Genomic DNA, 16,395 nt, shown 5'->3' with positions numbered 1-16,395 from the left:
TTAGATACCAATCTGTATAGAATTGCCTGCAAAGCATGTTCCAGTTGCAGATCCTTGGACCTCACACCCGGGAACCCTGCTTTGATAGGTCTTGGCCAGGCTGGAGAAACTGCATGTTTATTCAGCATCCCAAAGATTCTTATGTGGGTGGTACCGGGATCCCAAATTGAGAGGCAATGGCTTCGATCTTGCTATTCCCTCAGGTAACTTGTTTTTGTTGTTGTTGTTTTTTTGCCAAACATCCTTTGCCGTCCCTAAACATGCGCGTGCGCGCGCACACACACACACGCACACACCAGGGTTCTATTTACTCCATAAGCATTAACCAAGCACCCAGGGAGCAGGACATTGTGCTCGTGCCTGAGGGTCAATGGAGAGAAATTCCTTGATGAAATTCGGGGTCTAGCAGAGGAGATAGGACAAGTAAACACTGATCCACATGAAGCTGAAAGCAAGAGTGGCCCCCAGAGAGCAGAGAGTTAATAAGAGCCCCAAGGGAGTTAATAAGAGAAGCTGATGGTGGATAAAAGCTGGAACCCAAGAAGACTTCCTGCAGAACGGGCAAACTTGGAACCGGGAGGTAATCCCAGGAAAGGCTATGCAAACAGTCAAGAACGTAAGAAGAGTTCAGGGAGTCAGCCATCTCAGCTGGGGCTTCAGGGGGCCTGATGAGAACCAAAGGAGCAGGGGAATTAAACATTTATGCAGCCTGAAGTGTGGATCATGGAACTCTTTACTGCTGCATTTTGTAGGCAGCCATTTGAGAAAGGGACACAGAATAGATGTGATAGGTGGGGCACAGGGTAGTGAGTTTGAAAGCCACCATGATAGGCCTGGTAAGAGAAAAATGAAGTCATTTACATAGGTTATCGGGCAAGATTTATTACCATGGAGAAGAATAAGCAAGGTGCTGATATGATGCCTCCCTTTCATTTACATAGAGGCCGTATTAATGCTAGTTACAAATCACTGAAGTGAGTCCCAGAAGGGAGCATTTTTATACAAATCTTTGTTGAGGTTTGTGCTTAAAAGTAATATAATAAAATGTATTCTATAATTTAGACTTTCTCTAAATTACACTGGCCTTTAGCTAATTAGTAAAATAATTAATGAAGATTGACCATTTTGATAAAGGGAGGGTTACTATCTTCAACAACGTCATGCAAGATGATGGCGTAAGTCTGTAGAACATTCAATAAATGAAAGGCAATTGAATGATTTTTATGCTGGTAAGTTTTTTAAAAATATAGTAAGTTTGGATGAAATAATATGATAGTATCTGTCTCCCAAGAGAAGTCTGGAGTATAAAATGCAAGAAGGCCAGAGAGCAGAATGGTTAAGGCTGAGGCCTCTGGACTGATTTCAACTAGCCTCAAATCCAGCATAGACTGCCTAGTAGCTGTGTGATGTGGAGCAAGTGATTTAATTTCCCTGAGCCTCATTTTCTCCAACTGTTAAATGGGACTAATATGAGCGCCTAACTCAGAAGCACTGTTGTGAAGATTAAACAAGTCCTTGAGGCACTGACACCTGGTAGGAACTCATCGGCAGGTTGTCCTTATCACCACGGGGCATTTCCTGAGTGTCTGAACTTTAGAATGTGTTCCAGTGTTTCATCAGCAGCAAAACATAATAGGAATAGCCATAGCAGGCGACTATAGGCTGGATCCCAGTCCTGACTTTCCCATGGACAAGGTGGGGGAGCCCAGAAGAGCCCCTCAATGTCTCTGGGTCTCAGATTCTTTGTCTGTGCAATGAGAAGGTAGATCTATGTTGGAATTCTACAACTGATATTTTTAGAACCCTCTAATCTTTTTTCAAGTGGCATCTCCTCTTGAACCCTCATGCCTAAAACAGATGAAAGTGCTTACCCTGGATGAAGTATGCTTGAAGGGCCAGAGTCCAAGCTATTTACTTCACTCTGTTCCTCTTGCATCCTCCCCATTCCAGAATTCCAAGTGCCATCTCTCAATGCTAGACCTCTGGAGAAAACAGGTTTAAAACCACGGGATGACGGTCCTGCAGGATCACTGGAGGTTCTAAGACTCTATGCTTAAGAGAACAGTAGATGATGAGGGGCTCTTCACTGGTGAGATCAAACAAAATCTTTCATAAACACTGCTAGATCTCCTTGAAAACTGTGTCCCTCAGGGTCATTATTAGAACCTCCACACTGTGGTCACTGCCACGCGGCCCTTTCATGTTGGTTCCTATTTAGAAGACCTGAGAAAGACACAGAAACTGCTAGGAGGTGTTTAGACACAGTGCAGTCTGGGCACATGATTGGCCCAGACCTTCAGCTGCTAGACACTAACACTGGCACAAGAAGAGACGACTGGATGACTAGCTTCTTCCTGTACCTTGTTTATGCACTAGCTTTTTAAATTAATGTTGGGGTAAAAAAAAAAAATCAGGTGACAATTTATAAGACATGCCAAATGAAACTGTTCTTTCATATATGCTTACAATGGGCTGTTTGATTCTGAAATGTATGCACATTTATGTATAAAAGTATATATGTATGTAAAATATATATATATACTTATAGGTTATAATATATTTGTATATAAATATACTTTTATATATTTTATAAATATACAAATATATTTTTATAATATTTTATAAACATCCTATATATATAATACATTTATAAATATACAGACATACATATACTATATTTTAAAATCATATAAAATGATTATTACATTATATGTAAATATATTTGTATATTGTACATACTTTATATCTTTTATAAACATACAAATACATTTTATATATTTTATAAATATACAATATATTATATAAGACAAAATATATTTATATAAATTATTTTAAATTTTATATAAATATATTTATACATAAATTTATTTGTAAATATAATAAATATAAATATAAATTAATAAACTTAATTTACAAATTAAATTTTTATATAATATATTTTATATAAAAATGTATATAATATATTTTATATATTATATTTAAATATATATTTACATAGTGTGTGTATGTGTGTGTGTGTGTGTAGTATGTATACTTTCATTTAAGGCAATCTTTCTCAGCCTATCCTAACCTATGCTATCAAGCCCAGAAGATGGTCTGACTTTGAGACAATCCTTACGTAGGTTATCCAACCTCACATCCTCATCTAGAGCCCTTCTGGGGCTCCATTTCTTTCAAACCCATTTCTTCTTTGGACAGCTCTATCTGTTTCATCTTTCTTTGTTGATCTGAAATCTGTCTGTCTATGATATCTTCCCCATTAGTTCTACCTCTTCTCTCTCTGCCACAGGAAACAGGAAGGCCCACTCCATAGATGCTAAATGGAAGCTCCTGCATCCTCTTTACCATATCTTTTCTACTCCAGGTTAAACAAGCTACGCTCCTCCAACAACGCTCATATAAAGCCCTAATAATTATATTCATCCAACACTTGCTATGTGCCAGTCACTGGGCCAAAGACTTGACATGAATTATCTCATTTATTGTCCACAGTCTCACAAGGTACCTATTAGTGTTATCCACACTTTCAGATGAAGTAACAGAAACATCAAAGAGATTAAGTAACCAGCCTAGAGTTATACCCCTTGCAAGCAGGGAGCTAGAATTTAAAATTAGGCAGTCTAATTCCAGGCCCCTGATTGGAACCATTAAATTTGTCTGCTACACAGACTGCTTCGTATCTGTTGCTTTAAATAAGACATAGAATTGGATTTATTTTAAAGAATTTCTTAAAAATTGTTCCTGTGGCATGAAACAGAAAACAAACAAAAAAAAAAATTGCAAGTTCAGAATTTTTATCTATGTCTTGGTTCCTGGGATTAAAATAGCTTTTGATGATAATGTCCATGTAGAGTGGGAGCTGGCCAGCCTCGTTCTGCTGATTGGTTTTTGAGAACCACTAAGGGCATATTCAAAGACTCATCTTCATTCGTGGAAAACTGGATAGAATTGGAGCTTATATCCATTGTTATACTTATTGTGTCTGTTGCGGTGAAACAGGGGCTGACCAGTGATGTAATCGGCAGCTCCCTCTGATTCTTATCCTTGGGCCAGTCCCCAGTTCTCAACTGTGAAATATGAGAATCTCTAATCTACAAACTCATCACTCAGGACTCTTCCGGTTCTAAAGAACAGATTCAGATTCACAGTTGTCAAATTTATGAAAGACTGAGAAACAAATTATCAATTTATGAGAGAGCCCTGGCAGAATTTCTGATGCTGGTCAGCTATACAGAGTACTTTCTCATTTACTACTCTGATATTCACACTGTTTAAGTTGTGTTTGGGTCAGTTTGGGGAGGGGTGTCTCAGAAAACTGACCTCTTCTCCATCTGCCCCGCGTCATCTGATTGGATCAGGGCAGACAGCTGACTTGGGGTCCCCTCTTTTTAGAGTGGTCATGGTCAGTGTTTTAGACCCTGACTATCTTGAGCTGGGCGAATCAGATCTTCTCTTTAGATAAATTAGAATCAAGAGACAAGAAGATACCAGTTGGCTTTGGAAAACCCAAGGTCAAGAGAGTAGAGGATGCTATCTGGGGCCAGATCCAAGATAGGAGATCAGAGGAAGCTGCTGAAGAGACAGAAACAGTGGAGTCTTCATACAGAAAAAGAGAAAGTGTGAGAGATGGAGAGTGAGAGCTAGAGAAGTAGGGAGGAGAGCTCTCATCTGAACTCCCCAGGCTCCTGCACTCTGATGCCTGCTTGTTCAGTGGTTCTTGCACCCCCTTATGCCCTATTTATACTTTTATAGTAACTCCCTGTGGACCCACTAAAACCCATTCTCTTCTCCTTCTCTCCCACAGTAGAGGAATGCAAGCTGCCCCACAAAGTCAGCCAGCTAGATTTTCCAGCCTCACTCACAGCTGTATGTGGGTATATGACCAAGTTTGAGCAAATGGGATGCGAACAGTGTGATGTAAGCAACATCTGAGTCATCTCTAATGTAAAAGATACACGTGTGCCCCCATCCATGCACTGAAAAGCAGACATACAAATGAGCCAACTTCAACCATGCAGACAAGGACCATCCCCACGGTGACGTCTGAGCAACCATTGGAAGGAACAAGATGGAATGATTACACAGGGCAAAGCCAGCCTGCCAGTCGGTACCACTCACCAAGGCACCAAAACATGAGATAAAGGTTCATCTTATCAAGCCGTTGGATTTGGGAGTCTCTTTGTTATGGAAGCTTGGTCTTTCCCTAACCGACACGTATGTTCCTTTCTTTGGGTAAATTTTATTGTGTTCCTCTTCTCTGAAACCAAAAGAACCTTGAATACCACACAGATGGTAGCCCAAGAGGCTGCTTTGTGCTGAGATACACATCTTCATCTACAAATATTTAGTGAGCGCCTACTTTGTGCAAATTACGTGAAAACAGTGACATCAAGCTTAAGGAGGGCAATGGGTGTTACCAAAACCATGTTGGAGCTAATTCTGCAGAATCAGATGGGTGATCTGTCATCAGAATCCACACATCCCCTGCACCCCTGAGTGCTGTGGTCACTCTGTCATCTATCACAGACCCTGGCTTCTAGGAAGACTTCTTTCCATTTCTTTAAAATAAGGAAAAGTATTTTGCCTGTGACTAAGCCCAGTGCAAAGGCCATGCACCCCATCATCTCTCTGTGCCTTAAGGATATTCTTACTCCTTCTGTATGTCCTGGTGGCACCTTTATACCACTGCTCATTCTCATTGGCCAGTGCCTGTATTGCACCTGTTGTTAAATATGTGGAAGATCATGTCTATCCCTATCTATTCCCTACAAATGTTTATAACTCCCTTCTCTTTGAAATCTCCACAACAAAGTGAGTCAGCTGGCTTTGTATACATAGCCTCATTAGCAATGGCTTTTGTTCAGTTAATGGAGAAAAGAATCAAGCATGGAATTGGTGTTAATTAGTTAAGCTTGATACAACTAAATCAACTACTTGACGAAATTATCGCATTTCCGACTTTATGCTTTAGGAAGCAAAACAACTGCCTGTGACTAAAGCTATTTTCCCGCCAAACAGGGGATGGTCTACACCTTGTCCTCCAATCTGAGGCTTCTGGGATAGCCCCTGATTTCACTATCCTTTTCCTTTCCTTAACAGAGGACTCCCTAAATGTAGAACCGAAGGCAGACTAATTTTATAACTTTAGAAGAGAGGGCTAAACTAAAATATTCACAAAAACATTGGTTTGGAAAATGTGGCAGGCACATATACTTAATTCAATGAGAACGTTATCACATTAAAAATGACCTCTATACTTCTTTTTTATTTATTTATCTTTTTGAGACAGAGTCTCGCTCTGTCACCCAGGCTGGAGTTCAGCGGCGTGATCTCAGCTCACTGCAACCGCTGTCTCCCGGGTTCAAGCAATTCTCCTTTCTTAGCCTTCCAAGTAGCTGGGATTACAAGCACCCACCACCACACCTGGCTAATTTTTTTAAATTTTATTTTTAGTAGAGACAGGGTTTCACCATGTTGGTCAGGCTGGTCTCCAACTCCTGATCTCAGGTGATCCACCCACCTCCACTGACCTCTGTACCTCTGAACATTATGAAGAATTGTAAACTCCTACCAGCACTTTGCAAGATCTGGCCTTGCTTATCTCTCCATCTCCTTGGTTTTTCTCCTGGTCAACCACCTAGCAGCTCCAAGGCCTTCTACTCTGCCCTGGCATGAAAGGGCTGCTGAGTCTGTCTCATCCCTTATCCTTATGTGCAAATAATTCTCCCCAAAGTCGTTCCCTATCACTTGTCTCTATTTCTTCAAAACACTCACTGGAAATTTTTCTTATCTTATTAACTGTTTATCACCTGTGTTCCTCATCGTGTAACAGGAACCATATCCTCCCTGTTCACCAGTGCATTTCCAGTGCCTTGCATAGTGCCTGGTATATAATAGTGTTTGAATAAATGTTTGTGAAAGGAAAGAGGGAGGGAAAAAGGAAGAAGGGAGGCGGAAAGAAAGGGAAAGACAAGATAGGGAAGGAGAGAAGGGAGGAGTGAGGAAGACAGGAAGATGAAGAAGAAAGGGAGGAAGAGAGAGAATAAGGAAGAAGGGAAGAAGGGAGGGAAGAAAGAATAAAAACAGGGAGGGAGAGAGGACAGGAGGAGGAAGAGTGGATAACCTGGATATAAACTTAACACCTAGCCTGTATGTGAGGTTGCATCTCACGAAGGAAAACACCACTGATTCTATTAAATAATACGCCAGATGACTAAACTTGTTGAAAAAGCGTCTACACCTTCCTCATGCAGTCAGAATTCACTTGGCAGAGAATGCGTGATACCCTGCAGGATCATAAACAAAATGAGAAACACAATCAAGTCTATCTTCCCTCCAGAATTGTGTAAGGCTGACATAAGCACAGCCTCTTAATCCTCTTAAAGCATTATTGATTTTTTTAAGTCTCTAAAATTTGAAAACTTGAGGAGTAGTTTTGAATGAAATACTTGCAAGAAAGAAGCAGGCGTGTGTCATGAAATGTGTCCCCACCAAAAAAATAAGTAAGGAAAGGAATGGGAAATTTATTAATTTTTGAATTAGTCTTGGGATCACCAGCCCTGTGAAATTCCCACTGCGGAAATGAGCTTGGCTCTTCACAATCAAAAAGTAGCTGATGGGGACTGCGGCGGGAAGCCGAGCTAATTTCCAGGAACCTGCGTCGTCGTCGTGCACATGTACCACTAGAGGCAATTGTGTGGCTTGGCTAATGAGACATTGTATTAGCGTATTGAATTCTAATTGTTACATCTCTGAACATCCCTTGCTGGAACAAAGGAGAAGAAATCAGATCTTAAGTAAGAATATACTGGACATCTTACCTGTCCAATGGGGTCTCTTGAAGTGCAGTCGCACCTTGTCCTCCCTCTCATGTGCTATGCACCTGACAGCTCATCACGAGATAATAGTCCTGAAAGCAATCTATTTGCCTAGATCCTTCTGCCTTTGTGGTCAGCAAGACTGTTACTACCTCTGGCTTTATTTTTGATAAATTGCAGGTTTTGACGCAGGTATATGGTTGGCCTCACTGGTGTCCACAAGAATAAAAAGAAGAAACCATTTATTTTCCTATCCAGTGGCAATGCCCGGTCATTCACCTTCCTCATGAGGCAGCAGCAAGAGACTTTGTCTCCCAAGTCTGCCTTAGGTGTCTGTTAATATCCCGGGCTTGATTTAATTGTTAAAATTAACAAACACTGATTATGTTGCTTTTGTACGGTGTGGGTCAGGCTAATCACAGTTCATGCATTATCTTATTTATTTCATACAAATCCATGATGTAGATATTATTCTGGCCACTTAGCAGACCAGGAAACTCAGGCTTGGGGAGGTTAAGTATTCAATTGGTTTAGTGCAAAGCAGATTCTAATGAGCCAGGGCTGTTTGACTCCATATCCATAGCTCTTGATGGCTGAGCCCTGCTTCTTCCTCTGGGAAACCTTCCTGGATTCTCCAGGCTAGGACAAGGACCCCAGGTGTGCCTGCCTCTGTAGCACTTACCCTTAAGCACTTCTTCCCAGCACCCACCTTGGACAGCACCAAGCACAGGGCACTGTGGTTATTGATTTGCTTGTCTATCTCCCTTAGTTCTTGAGATGGGGGGGAGTAAAGAATGAGCCTCAGACATCTTTGCAGCCCCAAGACTTAGAGTCACCATCGGTGCATACTGAATGAATGAATAAATGAAGAGCATCCACCAAAAATGTTGAAGTAATGCTTACATAAAATTGAACAGCACTGTTAACAGGCAAGAGAGCCAGAGCAATCCTGGTGGACACAGCCTTAATGATTCATTCAGTAACATCTATAATTCAAACTCAAATTCAGCAAGACAGATGCCCAAATCAACGTGCTCAAAACATGCTAGAGGCAGTGTGCCCCTAGAGCCTACTGAAGGCTGAGGATTGCTTCCACAGGACTACAACCCCCCATGTCCACCCCCACCTCTTTATTTGTCTGTGGCTTGCAGTTTTAGAGTTTAGAAACATTCAAGCCACGCCACCTGCTTTTTTCAAAGGCTTTTTCAGCTGTGGCAGTGTGATGGGTTTTTTATTTGGTGCTGCTGCAAAGGAGGGGCTCGAGATGAAGGAGAAAGGAGAAAAACCGAAGCCTTGAAAATAGAAATTGGAAACAGATAAAAGGAAAGCTGAATGCAAAGGAGTCTATAACACGAATGCCACAGGGATTCCTGAAGCCCCCAAAGCTGGGCGGGATTACGTTCTGCGTGCAGGTGTCACTGACGGGGCTCTGAATGACCGGCTTCCTAAGGTAGTATATACACATTGTTGTACATGGGTGCCCTTATACAGGGGGGCAGAAAAGAGGGGGCATTAGCAGAGGGGGCAGCCAGAAGTCACAATCCATTGGCTGTGATTTCTGAAGAGCAAAAGGTCATTTTCTCGAAGTATACAAACCTGTTTCTACCATTCTCCCTTGTCTTAAGTAGCATATCCTTGGAATTAGTTTTTGAGTGTAAGCAGCTTATTTAGGAGGTGATTCCAGGAGGCAGTGATATGAAAAGAAAGCCAGTAAAGCATTATCAGTCCAGCTACCACTGTGGGCTACTGGAGCTCATTCCTCCTGGAGACTCTGAGCAATGGTGTCGAACACATCCCCAAAGGGGCAAGGGAGTGGGGAAATTTATCCTCCGTCTGTATTCATCCCCGGTTGAGGGCTGAGCCTATGGGTATGAGTTCCCCAGCACTTCTAGCCTGCCATGCTCCTTCAGCCAGAACAGGCACTCAGGCAGAACATCTCAGGGTTCACAGTGAGAAGCTGCCGGAAGGAATGCTGGGAGGCCGGAACATGAGTAGGGCACAGAGAGGCTGTGGGGCAACCCTGGGTATGTTACGTATACCTTATAACATTGTGTGTGTGTGTGTGTGGTATACATCCAGTGTGTGTAGTATATTATGTTTATGTGTGCATACATACATATATATGCATATATACACACATATGTGAGTATATAAGTGGTTTACATGAGTGGAAGAAAACAAAAAAAGTATAAGCAATGGTAACCTCTGCATGTTTGCAAGCATTCATGAACTGATGTCATAAGTGTTTGTGGAGCACTCACTGGCTGTGTGCTAGCCCCTGTTCCAGGAGTGGAGAGGTTACACCCTCACCAAGTTAAACAAGGTCCCTGCACACACAGAGCTTACTTCATAGCCAATCAATGAGGGGATACACTAGCATAAGTGCTATTTTTTAAAAAACTGAATACACAGGAAGATCTAGAGACAAAGGTGAAGCTCACACTGAGCTGTGCCTGATGAGATGCCAGGTAGCTGAACACCAGGGTCCACAGGATTCCAGGCCAAGGAAATCACACATGGAACGGTCATCAGTCAGGAAGAAGCTTTTGATCATCTTCACACTTTTATATTCACAAATTTTCTGCAATGCTTATGTATTGTCAAAATTGAGGGGGACAAGTACAATAAACCTATTTTTTAAATACAATTTGAGTGGGTGAAAGAATAATCCCAATGGAAGTTTTATTGATTCTTAGAAATCTGACCGATAAAACATTCCAAAATTGTTCATCTGATGGGAATCAGAAAACCTCCATTAACTTCTCTTAATGAATGGAAAGTCCAGAATCAATCAATAGGTATTTATGGTGCCTGCACTGTGTACAAGGTACTGCATGTGGGCCCTGGGGAGCACTGAGATGAACAAGACAGTGGCCTTGCTGTCACACTGTCAGTGTCTAGCAGGGGAGGTGGGATCATATGAAATCTATCCTATGATTAGATATTTCATGTATTTCAAGAACCATGATGGAAGTCTAGATCACGTGCTGTGAAAATAATTCACACAAGGGAGCAGGGGCAAGTTTAAGGAGGCTTTCTGGGGTGGAATCATTTGAACTGGGCTTACAGAGTGAACACGCCCGCAACAGCCACAGAGGGTGTTTCAGGCAGGGAACAGCGTGGATCTCGGCAGGCAGAACAAACTTGCAGCACACACAGAAAAGCAGCCATTTAGAGCAGGGGACTCTGGTTCTTCGCATTCAAGGACAGAAGACCGAGTGGGAAAGGTGGGTGGGATGGGGCGACAGAACACCTTGAGTGCCGTAAGCAAGGATTATTTGCTCTTTTGTAAGCCACTTATTCATGTCGCTGCTCCAAGAACAGTCCTCCAATTTCCTTGGGGAAACTGTACCCACCCACCCTGTATTCTAAGTTCATGTGGCTGGGTAGAGATGAAGGCCCAACTTCTCTGACTTCAGAAGAAAGGAGGTGACTAAGTCCTGGCTAGTCAGAGCATCCCGTGCCCTATCCCAACCATAGCAAATGGTTGAAGGATGGGCATGTGGGTAAGAACCAATGAAATTTAGTTCTAAGATTTGTAGGGAAAGTGTTGGGAAGAGAAAACACCTCTGCACTGGAACTGCTGAGAGGATGGACTGCGAGTCTGGGATTGCTGCTGGAAGCCACGTTATCACCACAATGAGACATGTGACCACAGAGCACAGCCAACAAAAAGGGAAGGACTGCTGACAGAAAAAGCAAATAGGACATATTCCTAACGACAACTTTAAGGTCTAGCTTTCATGAAAGCTAAATCAACTCCAGGTTTTCCAGTTGTGCAGCCTAATAAACCTCCTTTCTTTTCCCTAAAAGCTAGTTTGGAGTAGGTTTCTATCACTTGCAATTAGAAGACAGAATGACAACGCATGTAAAACACTCAGAGAAGAAGAAGCAGTCAGAAATGTTAAAAGTCTTAGTAATCAGGGTGGAAGTCAAAGCTGTAGAAAAAGTGTCAGTTGGATGGAAAAAGAGATCATGGCAAAAGGACCACATGGTCCATCTAAGAAAAATAGGACCCTGAACTAGGGCCATGCCCAAGATTGAAAGGAGATGTGGATTTGAGAAATATTTCAGAGGTAGCGTCAACAGGATTTAACAGCTAATATTAATAGAAGGTGAGGAAGAGAAAGAAATAAAAAAATTACTCAGAACTTTCTAACTTTGGACATTGAGGGGATGGTAATGTCATTAGCTGCAATGAGAGGGAAAAACAGGAAGAGGAACTGACTCATGGTGTAGATAACAAGTTTGCTTTTGGGCACATGGAACTGAGGCTATCCACAGGACAGGAGCTTGGAGATGCCCAGTGTGGGTGGGTTCCAGCACTTACAATGGTGCATGTAATGCTCAGTGAGATAAAAAGATCAACCACTGTAAAGAGAAGCAAATTACATGGCCTCTTCTTTGTGGATTTAGAGATCAGATTAGTGTTCGGAATGGTAATCATTTTGGATAACGGCTACAGAGTTTGATGTATTGGGAAGTCACACCAGAAAGCAATTAAAATGCATCCTGACAGTCACACAATCAGTGAAATCCTTCATGAGGGCAAAGAGGAGGGCAAGACTCAAAACAGGATGAGAAGCTGTGATCTTCTCACAGTTGCTTTCTCTGACTGCTTTTGAAATTCTAGGACAGGACTGAAAATCTCAGATTCTTAGAAGTGATTAAATTTAACCCAAATTCAGACTTCTTAATCCCTGGGGATGAATATTCACACACAGACATACACACGCATGCACACACACATGCACACTTACTAGCCCTAATTCTTGTATCTTCCTTAAAACACTGAGTTTGACTTTATTGTTTGAAAATACAAGCTAATGTCAACTTACATACATTATACACATACACAGTAACTCTTCACTGGTCAAAATTCTGTCAAAATTCTCCTCTGCATAGAATGTTGCTCATGTTTTACCCATGGTAGTGATTCTCAAAGTCTGTTCTTTAGGGTATTATCTCACGGGATGCCCTGTGAATCAAAGGGTTCCAAGGTCAAGTAGATTTGGAAACTGCTGCACATTCTAACCCCTTCTTGGAAATTTGGTTTGCACATTCACAGATTAAAGCCTCTGAGAAGTCCTGCAGGAAAAATTCATTTAAATTTCTTTAACCTAGATGACCCCCAGTATGTTCAGCCGTATTTGTCTTTGATGCTATAACCCTTCTCAGCATCCTCAGGAACTCATATCCATAAAATGTACTTTGTGTCACCCTAGTAAAGGCCAAACTTCTGTAACAGGCAAACTTCTAGAGTAAACCAATCTTAGCCAAGTTGGGATAAATCAACAAAGCTCTCTGGCAACTTGCAGGCAAATGCCCAGCCAACAAATTGGATGACTCATTTTATTTTCCTTTTCTGGAGAACTGCTGAAACATTGTATCAGTGTCACCCATGTGGACCTTCACAAGCTGTGTTATTTATTGTTTGTAAAAACTAGATGGGACATTCCTCTCTCAACAGCTAAATGACATTTGGCATAGACAAAAGAGATTATCTTAAAATCCTGTTACGTTTGTTCTGTGACACTGTTTGGATTGTGGGTGGGAGAAGGTAAAACAGTAAAAGCTATGTTTGTGGATTAAGTGTAAGGATGCAAAATGGTGTACTGATTACATTTTGGTTTAGAAAAATGTCATAATCACCATGAAGCCTTGTTTTATGCACATTCTCTTAAACACCGTTTCTGAAAGAACTAGTGGAGAGGAAATCTTGCTGGAAGGCAGAGTTATGACACGCATTAAGGGTGGCCATGTTAATGAAGTGGAGCAAGGGAAATGGGACCTGGGAATCGGCTGCCTCACCTTCTGTGCCCTTGAAATCAGCCTCCTCTCAGTCTGGGCTGGGTTGAAATTAACATAATGAGATGGCTTCTCTCCACTTGCAGAGTGTGTGTACTCAGGTGGATGGAGCCGAACGCACTCCTTACTACTGGTGGTCCTCCTGGAAGCTTAGTTCTCAGAGGCAGAGGACACGAGCAGCTGTCCTTGGCAGGGCAACCTCAGGTAATCGTCAGTGACCCTCCCTGGCCCTGCTACAGCCTGAATCCCAGTTTCATCACAAAAGTTCCCATCTCTCCCCATGTGAAAGGGGAGCTATTAGAAATATCTACCTTCAACAATCAGGCTTCTATGAAGATCAATTAAATGACAGGTGTCAAGATATCTTTTGCCAACAGAATATTGTATATTATTATTAGTATGAAGATGGTTTTTTCTTCTTAAACTAGGGGTGAACAAACTATGGCTCATGGGCCAAATGTGGTGTGTGGCCTATTTTTATACAGCCTAAAAGCTAGGAATATCTTTGTTTTTTTACATTTTTAAAGGATGGTTAAAAGAAAAAGGATAACAAGAAAGAAAAGGAAAAGAAGCAGCAAAAAAAGAATATAGAACACGGCCTGTACGTGGCCCCAAAGTCTAAAATATTTACTACCTGTCCTTTTACAGGCAATGTATGTGAACCCGTCTTAAACAGAGAAAAAACTAGCTATTTCTTTGCCTTCCTGTAATAGATTGTAAAAAATGTTCTGATTCTTCACGCCTCCTGTGCCATGGAGCTATTCAGTGCCCTCCCTCTTTGACACTGGGCTCAGCTATGGGAGGCTTGGCCAATAGATTGTTTGCTGAACAGGCTTGAAAATCACCTGTAGAACTGAGCTTGTCTCTCATGCCTCCTCCACTGCTCTGAAAACATGCCCAAGCTAGCCTGCTACAATATGGGAGAGTCATGGAGCAAAGCCCACCTCAGACATGTGAACAAGGTCAGCTAAGATCACACAGCCACCTAACTGATGGCTGAGCCCACATGCATGGGCAGTGAGCACTACTTACTAATATACTACCAAGCTTTGGTAGTTGTCTGTCACCCAGCAAAAACTACCTGATACATTCTCTTCCTTTTTCCCACCATCTACAGAGGGTACCCAGGAGATAGAGTTCTTTGCCTTGGTCTTCACTAAAAGTGAGCTATCCCAGTCAGCTTTCACTTTTGTTTCTGAATGCAAACATATCCCTGACATGCATAGACTCTTCCTACCTGGCAGAAAACACTAAAGAGACTAGAGACAGCACTGCCTTAGAATTCAAGAGCTCATTCTTACCAATGCTCCAATCTTCCAAACTTTGAACATGGTATGCCTAGGCCTACAGCAACAATTAGAACCTGCCTGTCCAACCTAAATTCCGTGAGTCTCCACTCATTCATTCATTCATTCATTCATCCATTCAACAAATATTTGTTTATAGCCCCATGTGCCAATCACTGTGCTGGAACATTAACATGCAGCTATATCCTCAAGGAGCTCATCTATAGGGTAGATTCCATCCTCCAGTCCTGGTTTCCTCCTCACCAGCTGTTGTCATGTTGTCATGTTGGGGCAACAATAAACAGTATAATTCCACAGCTTTATTATAGTCTATTATCAGCAGTGCAAATATAAATTCTATATATTCAAAACCATTTGCCTATGTTTTGAATGCATAGAAAAACTTACACACACACACGCACGCACACACAGAGATACACACAAAATGCCTTGGCCCGGCCAGTGGCTCACTCCTGTAATCCCAGCACTTTGGGAGGTTGAGGCAGGTGGATCATGAGGTCAGGAGTTTGAGACCAGCCTGGTCAACATGGTGAAATCACGTCTCTACTAAAAACACAAAAAATTAGCTGGGCGTAGTTGTGGGCACCTATAATCCCAGCTATGCGGGAGACTGAGGCAGGAGAATCGCTTGAACCCGGAAGCAGAGGTTGCAGTGAACCGAGATCACGCCACTGCACTCCAGCCCCAGCGACAGAGTGAGACTCTGTCTCAAAAAAAAAAAAAAAAAAAAAAAAAAAAAAGAAATGCCTTGGCCCCCTTAAAGTTGATTTAAGGATGTTGGAGGACAGTCTGGGGTGAGAGTGACAAAGCCTCATCATGTTCTCTCTCTTCAGATGAAAACCACCAGTACCTGAGAATATGGATCAACTGTGCTATTAACTTTACCCAAACCACCTTAAAACTGAATCATGAATATACAACTCTTTCTTTGATGACACAGTGTGGTGGTTTTGAAATATATACACAAATTATTTGATCCTTCTCCCTTCAAGACGTAGAGTTTAATTCCCTTCCCTCAGAGTGTGGACCTGGACTCAGTACACATTTCTAATAAATAGAGCATGGTAAAAGTAATAACATATGACATCCAAGATTGGGACATAACTGGTGTTCTGGTTCCTTCCTTGGTTTTCTCTCTCTGGGATAGTTCACACAGGAGAAAGCCAGTTGCCATTTTGTGTAAATACCCTAACAGTCCTATGGAGAGCCTATCGTGGTGAGGAACTGAGGCCTCTTACCACCAGCCATGTGAAGGTGCCATTTTGAAAGCAGATCTTCTAGCCCCAGTCAAGCCTGCAGATGACTCCTATTTCAACCAACATCTTGACAACAATATCATGAAAGACTCTAAACTACCACTACCTCACTGCAATGTTTCTTGTTTGTAATAATACTTGTTTGTAAGCCACTAAATTTGGGGAAATTTTTTAATGCAACAATAGATACTTAACATACATAGATAG

At 41.9% G+C, this 16,395-nt stretch overlaps 2 protein-coding genes across 6 annotated transcripts in view; one reads left to right on the top strand and one right to left on the bottom strand.

Moving 5' to 3' along the window:
* MPHOSPH6 (M-phase phosphoprotein 6) overlaps positions 1–16,395 on the top strand; it is a 1,084,238-nt gene that overhangs the window by 518,897 nt on the left and 548,946 nt on the right. Inside the window, exon 1 of one of the 4 annotated variants that reach the window (XM_050775057.1) lies at positions 8,598–8,603. The exons of the other annotated variants lie outside the window; for them this stretch is intronic. The gene's annotated coding sequence lies outside the window, so the exon portion shown is untranslated. Of the gene's footprint in view, positions 1–8,597; positions 8,604–16,395 lie in introns of those variants that run through there. 4 annotated transcript variants of the gene reach the window in all.
* The window catches only part of CDH13 (cadherin 13), a 1,164,483-nt gene that overhangs the window by 1,077,602 nt on the left and 70,486 nt on the right, over positions 1–16,395 (bottom strand). The gene's annotated exons all lie outside the window — the stretch shown is intronic.

The sequence above is a fragment of the Macaca thibetana genome, chromosome 20, assembly GCF_024542745.1.
Source record: "Macaca thibetana thibetana isolate TM-01 chromosome 20, ASM2454274v1, whole genome shotgun sequence".
Classification (NCBI taxonomy): domain Eukaryota; kingdom Metazoa; phylum Chordata; class Mammalia; order Primates; family Cercopithecidae; genus Macaca; species Macaca thibetana.
The sequence above is the reverse complement of the archived record's forward strand: the minus strand, read 5'-3'. Positions and strand labels throughout refer to the sequence as shown.